Below are 14741 nucleotides of genomic sequence, written 5' to 3'. Positions count from 1 at the left end.
CTACAGCACTGAGGTAGTGTCCATCCCTGGGGCTAGGACTCTGTTAACTACATCAATATTAAGAGATCTTAAACACAACTACTTCATAGCATACGCACTTTCGTAACTCTTAATATCTTGGTGAACTAATAATGGGAAAGGGAAAGAAAAAAATACATAAAAGCCCCTTAACAAATATATCACGTTAGCAATTTTTCTTGATTCTACTCATAAATTTTTTTAAAAAAATCTGTTAATCCAGTTGATGTTAGAAAACACCAACATAGCAGACCCAGACAATGAAAGTCTCAAGAAATTGAATGGATTCTTTTCTATTTACTTTGATTCTTGTCAATCATTTTCTTTAGCTGCTCCATAGTTATATTTTCACAGAACTTTGTAACTATAAAGTCTGATGGTCACAATAAATCATATTCAGAAATTGTACATTGAGAGGATTGGGTGAAAAAGAGTATATTTTATCCGTAACTCATTTCCATACCAGTAGCAGTCCAGTTTTTGGGCTGGTACATGTGATGAGAAAGCATAAAACTCTTCTCATCTTTCTTCAATTTAAAATATTGGTATCTAGAATTTTGACAGTTTAGGTGATCCCTCTCTTAAAACATCTCTTTCAATGTTCTTACATGCATTCTCATCAAGGATGAACAAAATTTTAGGTACTGGATGTTTAAGGAGTTGCATGCTGCCACCTGATCTTAAGTAATCATCCTAGAAATATTTGAGAGCTCACATGCAGAAGCTGTGCTAAAGCAATGACTCTTTCACAAAGACTGATGGTTTAACAGCTGGTTTAGATTCTTGTAAGAGTGATGTTAGTATGCAATAAAGCTCAGCATTACCAGCTTGAAAATGCTGGGATATCTTTGAAGGCTTATTACCTGGATAACGCTCACAAATGCTGACAAGTCGTAGTCCCCAAATACCCATGAAGAAGTACTTTCAAGGACTTCTGCCTCCATAGAGAAATGCATAATTTTTAATGCTATTTGCAGAATGCTATTCAACACTTCTTAAAAACATTATAGAATATGGCATACAAGCCTGATAATGTGGGAATTGTTTTCAATGGAATTTCAACTTTTTTGTTCTTTGTTCCTGTCCTTGTTTTATTTTACTCTATCTCCAGTCAATTTTCTATTTCATTATCACAATAGTCTATTCAAAATTTTTTTAATAGATTTGCTTAATTAAGAGTTTTGTGTCTTGAAGTCTTTGGGCTTTCCATTAAAATAAAAGAATAAAGCTTTCCATGCCGTGATAACAATATATTCTAGTCTGTCTGTCTACTGTACTGAAGTCTTAAAGGGATACAGTTTCTGCAGGTGTGAAAGAAACACCACGGCTCAAAGAAGTTTAAAGGTTGTAGAATCAGTTTTGTTATTCATGATATCTAATCACTACATCTTTATATATGTTTCTTTTTAGTAGAAAGAGTGTACAGTCAATATCAAGGTATCCTGACACTGGATGTTTAATCATCTCTTTCACAAAATGAAGGGAAACAAAAATCCTTTGTGGTTAAGAAACATTGATCTTTTGGAACAGAAAAAAATTAGAACACCCAAACTGATTTGCACAAACGTATTTCAACAGAAACTTGAGATCTTCATAATCTCAATTTGAGATCTCAGTTTGAGATCTTCATGTTCCTAAATGGACTAAGCCAACCGATCTTTTTCCATGGCACAATTCTTTGTGTACTGGATACTAGAAAACAAGGGAAAAGAAATAAAACACAAAACACAAAACCCCAAACAAATCAAAAAGGTTGTTCCATTAATTTAAGATGTTCTCAATGGAAATTGTGAGGATATTGCAATTTTTTAAAAATCTATTGAAAATACCTAAATGACCATGAAATTATCAGCTAGGCCTGCAAACAAAATATTCAGAAACAAAAATGGACTAAATTATACTTCTAACATACATGCAGATTCAAAATTATGAAAGCATTTTTAGTAACAACACTGAATGGCAAAGGGAGACATACTTCAACCATTTACAGTATTAAAAAGAAAAAGCAGTCATCATGGATTTAATAGTTGAACAAGATGATAATTATTTTCAATTTCATGCAGATTAGTTCTTTCTACCAACAGGAATTAACCATGCAATCTAATCAATCATCTCACTGTTTTCCCATATATCAAATATTATGTTTGATGTTGACAAAGGGAAGTTTTATTCTGCCTATCCACACCCTCTAAAAGTGCATGTTTTTTCAGAAACATTAATATCAAACCCTGTTTCCTGCATGGCAATTTTTTCTTTGAAATCAAATCCTCTCAGAAACCCAAGTAAGAGCAAACACTTCTGACTCATGCAGCTATAAGCTTGCCTAGGTCCAAAACAGCTCCATACCTCAGGACTCATACAATATAATATTCCTCAAAATTGTCTTTCTCTATAAGCACAGATGGGCAGACAAATCCGTTCATGCCATTAGAGCCTGCATTCTGCCCAGGTTTACCATAACATCACCCATGCAGTTCCCAGGCTACATCTAGATTTTACATCACCAGTTTTACATATGTTCTAGTACATATATTTTACTGCAGGCACTGACTGCTCACATACCCTGCTGACTGTGCTTAGTGTGCTGCAGCTAGAGCAAGTAGAAAGCTGTCTCAGCCCAATTGTTCAGATAAGGTCTCTGTAACAACAGCTCCTGGAGCCATCAGCTATCATTATATACGAGCTCATGTAACACATAAATTAAGAAGTCTCTTTCCTGTATCCTTTAATACAGTCCTCCTTCCTTTTAATGCAAAACTTGGGGGTGGGGTTGGGGGGTGGGGGGGAAGGTCATTATTTGGAAGACTGGACTAAGTAAAGTGATATGAAGAATTAAGGCAAATAATTTATCAGTCATCCTAAATTCTTGTTGAAATTTTGTGGAGTTCTTGAATGAGACAAAGTTGTTCTGCATTATGGATTGTTGAGGTCAAAGTCAATTTTATTCCTATAGATCTTTTCTTTTAGATGTATTCATAGGCACATTTAGAGCAAACCCTGGGCTATGTTTAAATAGAAAAGTCATTTTAAGATCTTCAGCAGCTCTTATGGTTAGATAGTTTTTCTGATCTATTGCTGCATTTAGACCAGGATAGTTTATTACTCTCCATTTTTCACTGACAGCTGGCATATTGCAATTTTCCCCCATCTTCCTTATTACAGGAACCATCTTAAATGATGCAAGTGTTGAAGTGGAGAGCTGAGATTTTTCAGTCTCTTCTTGAGACTGCACAGTGTTGGTACTAATAACAGTACAATGAAATGATACTGTTATATACACTGTTCTTCATTGTGTGGTATAATGACCGAAGCTGTGGTGTTCTTGTCAAATCTCTTTACTTGGAAAGGTACAGAAGTTGCAAGCTCTTTACTCAGCTGTTCTACACTGAGGTAGAATCTGGTCTTGCAAGGTATGTCCCAAGATAATAGTATTACAGTTTGTTTTGAAAAGCCATAGTCAAGATGAAACTAAATATATATGTCTTTTTACCTGTTTAACATCCCTCAGCAACTTGGATCCATCAGAACTGGAAAGTATAAAAAGCTGTCTCTTAAGAGATGATGTATGCATTCATTCCATGCAGCTTAGAAAATTAAGTTTTTGTATGATTCCAAACAGTTTTATTTTCACGTTCTTTTAATTCCATAGAGTTAGTTCTCAAAGTATGTTAATTTTAATGTAACTTCTCTCCAGTGGAAGTTATGTTGAACTTTTTGAGCTGCTGTGCCTTATAACTGTATTAAAAAACCCCAACTACTTACCTCATTTCAACTACAAGTGCAGGGTGCTGATTCTTGTCTTTCTGGATTTAGGTTATAAATACAGAAGAACTGAGGAGGAAAAGGGCTTAAAATAAGCACTTGTTAGAAGAAACTGCCACCTCAGAGGAGAGGACATGTGAATGGTTGCAAGTTCTTAGCTAGTGCTGTATCTTCATTGCTGCTACAAAGACGTGACCACTTGACACTAAAACAAGTGCACACACATTTGCAGCCATGCATACACCCTCATTGTAAGGCTAGTGACAAAACCACACTTTCAACTTCAGTTTTTTGTGGGAACTAGTTTTATTTCAGTACTTCATTCCACTGATTCAATTGTATTTTCTTTTATTGTCTTGTATCCTTCTTGAGAAGCTTTCAATTAACAACATTGACAACTTGTCTCAAATTCACTCAAAAAACTCCACAAGTGCATGAAAGAGAAAGCACTTCCAAGCATCAAAATCAGGATTATGGGAACATTTCCTTTTTTTTTTTTTTATTCACACTATTTCTTCCATAAAGAAGAAAATTTGCTGCTAATTCTTGGAAGTGCTTAATATAATACGCTATATTTGATTGAGAAAAACAGGAACTGTTGACTCTAAGATTAAGGTAAAAATTAGAATGGTAAAAAAAGGGACAGATAAAAGAAAGGAAATTATTTATATTTTTATATATTTATAAAAATATTTTTGTATAAGTTTGTATAATTCATTAAGCTTTTCTGCGTTAATTAATTCCAACTTTAGATTGCTATAGCATCTATTGAACTAACAATAAATTTTTAGCTCCAAACATATGCACAATGTTTTCACTGTTGCCCAGAACAAGATTATGATGCTGGATTGTCTTTTCTGGGAATCTCAGCCAAATCCTAGCCCGAGGACTTCAGAATTGACAAGAAATTGTAACCTGAGGTACTTGAGAACAAAACAGCGCTTTCTGTAGAAATGTTATGAAAAGAGGCTAAACTTTTCCCTTTTTGATTTTGCAGTCCTTCATTGCCTTGCACATTGTCAATCTACAGTTAGAACAGTAATAACAGAAAGAAAGGGGGCAGCTTGGCTGTATCTAAGCAAAATAATGAACAAATAGAAATAGATTGCTGGAGATGATCTTGTCTTCTGTCTCTGAAGCTGCCACCACCCTACCTGAACTGCTTGCTGAGATGGTCTAACAGAAACTTTCTTTTGGATTTGAAGATAGCATAAGAAGGATGATAATTGTCTGAAGACATCGCTGCTCTGAAATCCAAAGTATTTTGGTGAGCTACTCAAAAGACCCTAACTGTGGTTGTATTTCTAAATAGCTATATGCCCCTGTTTTAGCATGTCTTAAGGTTCTTTCCTTACAGAGATATATGCACCATATTTTGTAACTATTAGCAGAAATTAAAAAAGACATCACAGCTGAACTAATTATGTTTCAAGAAGAATTTAACTATACTCTTGGGGTTAGCTTTGCTATAATTTAAGCTAAATTTGTACAGGAATAGAAAAAAGAGGAGAAAAAAAATTAAGGCGGCTTACTATTATATATAATACAATATATTAATGCACTTTTTATCATGGACATAATTTCTTATGAGAATAATCCTGCATTAGCAGATCCATGAGTAAAGTGTGATGGAATGCAACTGATTTAAATTTCAAAAAGAAAAAATATTTGCCTACATCCTTCTAGTTTCTGAGTTGCTTCTAATTGAGAGAATTCTGATTTATAGCAAAAGGGAGAAATTTGACCAAGAAGGATACAACTCAGAGGCCTTGAACGTGAATGGCTAAATCCTATCAGGAGGAATATAAGGAGGAAGTATTTAAAAGGTAAAATGCTTCCTTTGCTTAAAGGTAGGACACCTTTAGTTCTGAAACCTGATAGTTTCCTGGCAGTTCATCCTTACAAGTACCTCTATTCAAGATAGAATATGCATTCAGTATTCAAACTCACTTTCTCCATCTTGTAATTTACATACCACCCAAAATACATATGTGTACACATATACACAAAAATATGTTTTAATATATCAATTTATTAGTATCAAGTCCTCCTTAACCTCCTAACCCTTTTCTCCAAAGTATGTAATCTAGTAAATACAATTTCACTGTTGTTAATAAAAGGCCACAGGCTTTGATTTGCTCTGATCTGGGCTGCCCCTGGCCCGGGCAGGGCTGAGCTGGGTTGACCAGGCGCCCCGTGGCCAAGCCCCATGGCCCAGCCTGGCTGAGCTCCAGCTCTGGGAGCGCTGCTGGGGAAGGGGCTGACAGCCCAGGCAGCGCCTGCTGGACAAACGGCCCCGGGGATACTGGGGGGCTGCAGGGAAGATTTCACCCCCTCCCTGGGAGCAGGGGAAAGGGAGAAGGCAAGGATGGGAAGAAGTAAAAATAACTCTAAGGAGACCCAAAATTCAGGTGGAAGAATGCATCAACATCATGTTTCTCCTGTCACTCTCACCTTGAGCATCTTCCCTGTCCTCCTAGTGAAAACCTCAGGACACCAAAAGGCTCATTTTAACTTCTCTTTCCCTGATTTTGCCTAGGGAAGATTGTGGTATCACCTTTAGAGCCCAGGGGAACATCAGAAGAGTGAAAGAACATCAGAATAAAGGAGTTGGTACTAAGTATATATTTTCTGTACAATGATTTTAAACATACAATTCATGAGGCTTTTCCAGACTCACAATTCAATTTGGACTTGCTAAAGTTCATTGAACTAACAGTAAATTCTTGAACTCTACCCATGTTTCCTGTTGTACATATTCCAGTTCAGTGTAACAATAATTTTAAAAAATAAACCAGTAGTTTTATAATTATAAATATAAAGTTTTACTTTCTTACAGTGTAAACTGCTGCAGTGTTATGAGATTTAATGATGCCAAGTTGCTCACATGAAATAAGGCTGTATGTGAAGAGCTCCACGAAAAGCTCTGAGGACTGCCTACAGCATTGAAACTTTTGGAAGGATAGATGCTCTTTCTTTGTGTACAAGTTCTCTTTGGCTCATTAAAATAGATGTGAAAATTATAGTCAGAAAATAAATAAAAATCAAAGCAGCATTTCAGCTACAATTATGAGCCTAACTCTCTCTTGTGCTGAAGAAATAAAGTTAGTGTTACCACAAATCAAAGGTACTTCATTACTTGCTACTTTTTATGAGGTTGCTGAGGAAAATTTTACAATACAGTTTTAAACATCATTAACTTTGTGACCTTACCATTAATGTGCTGATACACAATTTAGATTGCATTAGTGAGCTGAGTAGCTCCTATTGTGGAAGTATATCTTCTCTCCCCCTTCCCCCCCAGACAGTATAATAAGAACACACAATAGCAAATAGGGTTCATGCAAAACTAAATTTACCTCTGATTTATACCACATTTTTAATGTTTCCTTTATGCCATAAAAAAGCATTTGATACAAATTGGTTCAGGCTAGTGTTTCTGAAACATAAAAGCACATCTAAAGAGGCGATAATGCTACCATGGGGAATTCCCTTTCATTTATGAACATAAACTTAAGCATACAGGTACTATATTAAAGTGCTTCAAAGGAAAGCACTTGGTAGCAATGTACACTTTGATTGCAATATTCCAGCAGAAGTATTCGTTTTACAACCTAAATGACCTGCCAACAGCATTGCAAGGAAAAAATAATTAGAAGAAAGGATTATTATAATAATGATAGACATGCACCTGTTATTTTACACTGCCAGCCAATGACAGTTTCATTAAAATAAAACAAAAAAGCACCAGTGGAGAATGAGATGCAAGTAAAGGTGGTATGTTGATGGCTTGAAGCTTGGTGATCCATTTATAGGGTTCCAGGTTTCTGGTTTATCATGGAAGAGAATGAGTAGTTTGGCTAATGCATGGAAGATTTCATCATGTCATTTACAACTGCTCATGTGCTTTGAATAACTGTGTCTAACAAATGTTCTTTCTTAGTCAATTTTGGCCAAGTCATATAGTCTGGATGATTGTTTTCCAATATTTTGAAAATTTATTCTAGCTTCAACACAGCATATTTCTAATAAGAAATTAATAGTACAAAGTTGGTGAATCAAAACCTCCTGTTCACTTTGACATGTGCTTTGGAAAAGGTAACACCCCCCCTCCCCCAATAATCAAAAAAGCAGAAATATATGAACACACAATTTGAAATCTGCCCTTATTATTAGTATGCAAATTCGGAAGGAAGGCATAGGTCATGTTCATGAAAATTAGTTTAAATTTTAATTTGTTAGGCTTGTTTTAGCAAGGCAGAGAACATTAAAAAACTGTATTAAAAAGAAGGGAGGACAACCTCATACAAGTAGAAGCTGTTTCCATTTTGTAAGAACAAGACAAAAAGAGCACCTTTTTATTTTTCTTCACTGTAACAATATACTGATTTTCTTCTAATTCATTTTAGTGTGTCATTAATCTTTAAAAACATTTGGAAAGTTTTTCTAGTATAGGATTTTTGTAATTACACCAGAAATATTTCAAATATTACTGTGGTAAAAGTACTAAAACTAGCACTGATGCGGATTTTAAAACATGGCAAAGCAAAGCCCAAATAGTATGACAGAATGCACTACAGAAGATGAGACTTTCAGCTTCTCAGTAGCACTTGTGATGCACTTTGGTGAGTTCTGATCTTTCCTTTACAGTACGACTACTCTTTCATTAGGAACCACTTCCTGAATTAGTAGTTTCACTAGCTAAAGGGAAGGTGTTGTTATGTATATGACCAGAGATTAAATGCAATCACAGAGTTCAGATCAAAGGCTACTAGAGTGCTTTTCTAATCCATTTTATATATTTTTATAAACTCCTTCCAATGCTTATTGGCTAAAGCTTAATGATATACTACCTAAAATATGAAGGAAACAGATAAAAATTATAATAGTATAATTTTAATGTTACATAATAGAGTGGAAAAAAGGATGAAGATCATTATAGAATAACATACTTTTCTCTGTGATCCACAGTTATATGTGTACAAGCATACCAGTTCTCTACAGACTAGTTGTTGGAAATCTGTGTTCAAGAAAAATCAGACAAACTCTAAGAAATTGTTAGAGTAACAGGTGTGACTTACTTCCCATTGAAGGAACAGTGTTATGCACTACCCATGCATCAACCTAAAATGGTTCCCAAACACAAAGTGACAACTCCACAGCCATGGACTCAGGACACTAATAAGATTTCATGTCTTCAGTTATAGTACCTACTACTTGATTCGATAATCTGATATCAACCACTTTAGGCTTATAACCAAACACTCAGCTCTTCTCAGCATTCACCACCTGAGCCTGGGATTTTGCTTCTGACTGAATCAAGCAATTTTCTCCACCTTGCTTCTCTGCCATCTGACATCTTATCATAGGAGGGTTTCCATGTCAGCCAGCATAAGGTACAATTATACCTTGCCATTATATTTGCTTTTTTTCCTCAGAGCTTTGATCCAGACTGCAATGTAATTTGTAAAGAAACTAACAAAGAGATCAAAAACAGTTTTGGGCATTTGGAATAGCTTTTGTGCTTCAGTTGTCCTCCCCAAGCAAAAGGAGGAAACTTAAAAAACAACAACAAAAATACCCCAAAACAAACAAATGAAAAAATCCAACACCCCCCACCCCCCCAACATACACCAAATTAGATACTTGTTATATATAGTTATAAAATCCTTATTTAAAAATAAATAAATAAATAAATAAATAAAAATAAAAATAACAGTATATTATAATCTTCTGGAGTTTGAGTGTTTGAGAAAAAGTTTATTATTCTATCCCAAGATGCTTAGCAATCTTTATAAGTTCATAGGTGACTAAGTGAAAAAGAAGGGGTGGGGGAAGGAGGGGCGGGGGAGCAAAGTAATACCTCTAAAATCTATCCTCTCTAAAAAATATCAAGACGAGGTAGCTCTTGCCATTTTAAGCTCCTCCTCCCGCCAAAAAATAAAATACCCACCCCCAAACAAGCCCCCACACAAACCAGTCCCCCACCGCAACTAGTCAACATCTCCTTGTGCATGGAAACAAGGATTTACTTAGAATAATGAGGTACCTAGCAAATAAGTAATTCATTCTGTAAAAGTTGATACCTGGATGGTTTTGTCATCACGTTAATCTGCAGAATGCTCTGCATATCATTTGACATATACAAGAATAGCCAGAAGTTTCTTCCCCCTCTCCGACACAGCAGCTGAACAACAGACTTTTCTTTAAACCACACAAGAACAGCTAAAACTAATCCAACAGCCCACAGGCTGATCTGAAAAGTTGACAAGGCAGAGAACATGGACATGGAAAACTGGACTCCATGAAAATAGCAGTGGTATAAAGATGAGACTTCCATCTTTAGCTGTACTGTTTTTTCCTCCTAGCTTCATGAAAACAATTTGTGCACAGATCACCCTCAACATTATTACCCATATGAAAAGTTTTCGTATTGATCACGTCAGCAATTCATTTGCTGGGATAAATATACCAAATTAGAATATAACTAGTGATGAGTCTTATGCTACAGGAATTGAATTTACTCAAGAAATATATTGCCCTGAAACAATATACAGAACTCCTGTGGAATTAATCTGTGCACATTCCTTGCAAGCTACAAAGACTACACCAGTGTTTGAGGTTTAGACCAGAGAAGAAAATTAAGCTGACACCATTGCCTTCAGCATTTTCCCTTGTTTGAATACCAATGAGTACACTCCTAGAGTCTCATTACTTCCTTGGCAGGGCTTCCACTACCATTTACACATGAGTAATTTCTTTTTATGGACCCAATATTGGTTTGTTCAAAACACATTTATCATTACAGAATGTGATACAGTAGGACCAAACAGCCAGTGCTTCTCATCAGCATTGTCTTTGTGAAACAACGGCACATGAAAAACAGCTAGTATGTGAACCTGAAAGTGCTTGTTTTACAATAACCTGCAGTTGCCAGGGGCTTGTCCATAATGAATGTACTTGCTCAAGTATTTGAGTATTGCATGCACAGTCATGTACAGCACATACTGAAGGTTCAAGGTTAACTAAAAATCTGTAACTGAGATAATTTTATCACTAATGTCTGTTTACTATGAGTAATACAACACTTAAGGCTCTGTAATGCTTAATAGATCTTATTAACTCAGAGGCAAAAAATGTTCTCTTTCATAAATCAGAGCTTTTGGGGTTATTTGTAAACTACTTCCTAATTGCATATGCACACTTTTGTAGACACACATGTATTTATACTTTTTGACAAGCCAGATCTGAACATGGATGCAACCCTTCAACTGGAACCGTCTATATTCAGGCTCATTTACACTGGTGCAATTCCCCCAAGTCAGTAAAAGGAAAAGAAATAAAACCAGTAGGAATGTCACAAAGGAAGAGACACAGATATTAAACACACACCCCTGCATGCAAAAGTATGTTCACTGTTTTCTGATGGAAAAACCCCACTACTAAAACCCCGTAGAAAGTCAGGCAAACAGGGTAACCACAGCCGCACTGCACACTGTCCCCTATAAGAACCCTTAGAAATGCTTTATCAGCCAGAAGAGCCACTGTTATTCCTCAGCTGGCCTGTAGCACGTGAAAGCTCGATGGTTCTTTTGGCTTGGCCTCATTGTGAGTTTGGGAGCCGTGTCAGTGATGTCTCACTTGCTGAGAACAGAAGGTGGCATTCTGCAGAAATACTCCTCTTCTGCTTGAACTAGGAGGCCATGCTGTGCCTGGCATTGCCAACAGGAGAGCTACCGGCTTTGAAGTCCCCCCCACCCCCTCAGCCCCAGCATGAGTCTGGCTGTTGTTCAAATGCTGAACAAGAAATGCCGATTAGTTTGTTCTTATATCAAAGTCCTTATATGCCAGCCAGACTTGTTTCTCCTCTGCTTTTACTTCTTTGTCAATTATCAAGCAAGATGGAGTAATCAAAAATAGCGGGGAGCATGGAAACCACAGAAGAGGAAAAAAAATAAGGAAGCAACAACCTATATGTGCAAAGGACCTATGAAGCACTTGTTCTCAGGGTATGATTTTCCCAGAACTCTGATTTCCTAGAATACAACTGTTTATTGCTTGAATTTACTTGGTTATCCAGAATCATTGGCCAACAAAGGGTTTCAAAGTTTTCTAGTTCTTGGCATCAGGTGTGCCATCATCACTTGACATCAGAGGTGCCATTACACTTCCTATGTTGAGCTTGCCATTCTCCACAGGCAACAAAAGCTTCCAACAGTGAGGCGCTACTCATTGTAGAGTAGCCATAGCACAAAGAAACCATCATGTCCAAACCCGATAAGCCTAAGTGATGTTATACCAATGCCCAGAATAAGTAGTCTGTGTTTCAGAGAGAAAGAACTTGAGTAACTGCAATCCAGCCCAATACTTAAAGAAACCTGAGTCTCTAGATTAGGCCCCTAGCATAAGCCAAAGGAACAGTGCCCAAGATCACCATCGTTTGTAAATTGTGATGTTTATATACACTTCTATGGGAATGGTATCTATACAAAGAAAACTGGTGGTTTGGAGAGGAGAGAATAGGAAAATGCTGCCAGTTTACATTAAGAACATTTCCTAAAATCCTATCTCTTGTTATTTGTCTTTGTATTTCCCCAGATGTGTTCATACTGACTTGCACTTCATTTAGTTCATGCAATCAAAATCTTGTCTTCTTAAACAGCCATTTCTGTAGCATTCATACATACCAATAGATGTTTGCAAACAGCCTTTCAGGCAGTTTAATTTTTTACTAAAATGTTAACATACAGGCTCTCCATGCCAGAGAGGGCTTTCTGGCAGGAGTCATAAAGAAGTGAACACTCAGGTTGTGAATCTTGTAAGAATTCAGATTTATTTAAAGTAGAGTGGGGCAGGGCGAGCAGCATATCCCTGGGACTGTCTGAACACAGCTATTCCAGTTTTGGATAATTAAAGTATCTCCTTTCAAAGGTTCAGTAATGTATTCTCAATACCAATATAATTTAATACACTACCTAAAAATCAATTCCAATTGCAATGTTGCAAAACAAGATGGGAAACAGTTCATATAAATTCCATACAAAAATCAGTTTGGAATTGCTGTTGCAGTAACTCCTCCCTTTTCAGTAAAGCTAAAGCTGGGGACCCCCTAGACCTTAATTGCTGAGAAAAACTAAGTTACAGTTTTCCCCTCACTAACAGGTGTTTACACCTAGGACTTGAATATCTGGACAGGTTAGTTCAGCACATGCTTAACTAGTTTCAATGTAGTAAACAGGTTTGTAAACTACTGAAGGTAGTATAAAGAAGATATAATAGGAATATATCTAGTGTAGGTTTACAGCCTTCTTTCTAGTCAGAAACCTTAGTTAGAACCTTAAGCAGTTTCATTACCCAGTGTGCAGCACCAATTCACACACCAGGCCAAGTTATTTCTATTCTTTTTTTCTAGTTTGCACAAACTAGGGATCTAGGTGGTAAACCACAAATGCCTAGCTCGCAGATTGTCAAAACTTTACACTATTTAACAGTTAAGCAAGCAAAGACATCGGCCTTCACTAGTTAGACGATTCCTTCATTACTTAATACTCAGTTTCCTATTTGTTGAGTAATTCCCTCACTTCTCATGTCAATTAGTTTGCATGCTCAGTCTCAACTTCTTTTTGGGTCTGGAGGGTTTCTTGAGTCAGTGGTCAATGAGTTTGTAATTGCAATCTCCTCCTGCCAGAACGACCTTTCCCCTAGTTAGTGCTTCTTGTGGTAAACTTCCACACAGCTCATTCACCTTGTGGTTGTACTTTTCTCTGCTGAAACAAACAACTTGCTGGTGCTTAACAACGTGCTTATCAGGACATTCAAAAATATTTATTTCTTAATTCAAACATTAACAACTCATTTGTTCTGATTGTCTTAAAGTCAAACCTCTGACAATGTATTTGATTTTATTAATCAATCCTTTAATCATTTCATGTCAGCTTGATCATTCATAAGCACCTGCAGGCACCTCAAAGAATTGATAACACTGATATATAAAGGTCACGGCAATACTTCCAGATGAATAATCTTCCATTTTCTATTAAGGAAAAGATGCCAAAACCAGATAATTTTCTGGGAAGAGGCCTTTTACTTTAACCAAGAAAGACCAAATTATTAGAAACAATATCAGAAAATTTCTCTAAGTTTCTTGAAGAAAGATTCACTGAAAAAAAGCAGAACAAAATGGTTTATTGGGTTGTATCTTTTACATGCAAGCTGCTTAAAATCTTAGAGTATGAAGGAAATTAAGGACTGTCCACTAAGACAATACTGAGAACACAGAAAGGCTAGAGGTCCTGGGCATCCACATAAAAGCATTTCTGGTTTAAGCTCCGTACAGTCTTAATCACCTGCTGTAGCCCAGTGTTGCCAGTAAATTGTATGCAAAGAATGTGCATAAGTGCTCTTCCAAACAGTAAACTTAGGCCTGCTTACTGGAGAAAAAAAGGAAATTTTGATAGAGCTGAGATAATTGTTTCCTTCATCCAGTGACAGGTATTTGCAAATCAAAATTATGAGAGATCAAAAAATTCCAATCCAATTTTTTCAAAACAAAATTTTACCAGAGAAAAAAAAAAAAAAAACAAACCCAACAAAAAACTATTACAAAAAGGGAATCAACATTAAGAAAACTAGAAATACATCTTCCACATAAAATCCCTTTTATACTTATTGAATATTTTGTTTGTTATTTTTCTTTCTTATTTTGCTGAGAAAACCAAATTTCTTTCCTGGTTTGACTCATATAAAATATATATATGCGTATGTATTTCTATAACTACTGTGCCAACTAGAAATGGGCCACTTGATATGATCTAGACTGAACTTTTATTTCTGGGTGGCCTGCTAATAGATTTTAAGTGTTAAATTTTAGGAAAATAAGTATGAGAATTCAATCACAATAGTTACTGATGCCAATTTACGTTAATTGTGCTAATTGTCTATTAACTGGGGTTGAAGTACTG

The 14741-nt window shown here is 36.1% G+C and overlaps 1 protein-coding gene across 1 annotated transcript in view; it reads right to left on the bottom strand.

Annotated features, from left to right (window-relative positions):
• TMPRSS15 (transmembrane serine protease 15) overlaps positions 1 to 14741 on the bottom strand; it is a 323388-nt gene that overhangs the window by 188122 nt on the left and 120525 nt on the right. The window lies entirely within an intron of this gene.

Source organism: Falco punctatus, assembly GCF_963210335.1.
Source record: "Falco punctatus genome assembly, chromosome: 2".
NCBI lineage: Eukaryota > Metazoa > Chordata > Aves > Falconiformes > Falconidae > Falco > Falco punctatus.
The sequence above is the reverse complement of the archived record's forward strand: the minus strand, read 5'-3'. Positions and strand labels throughout refer to the sequence as shown.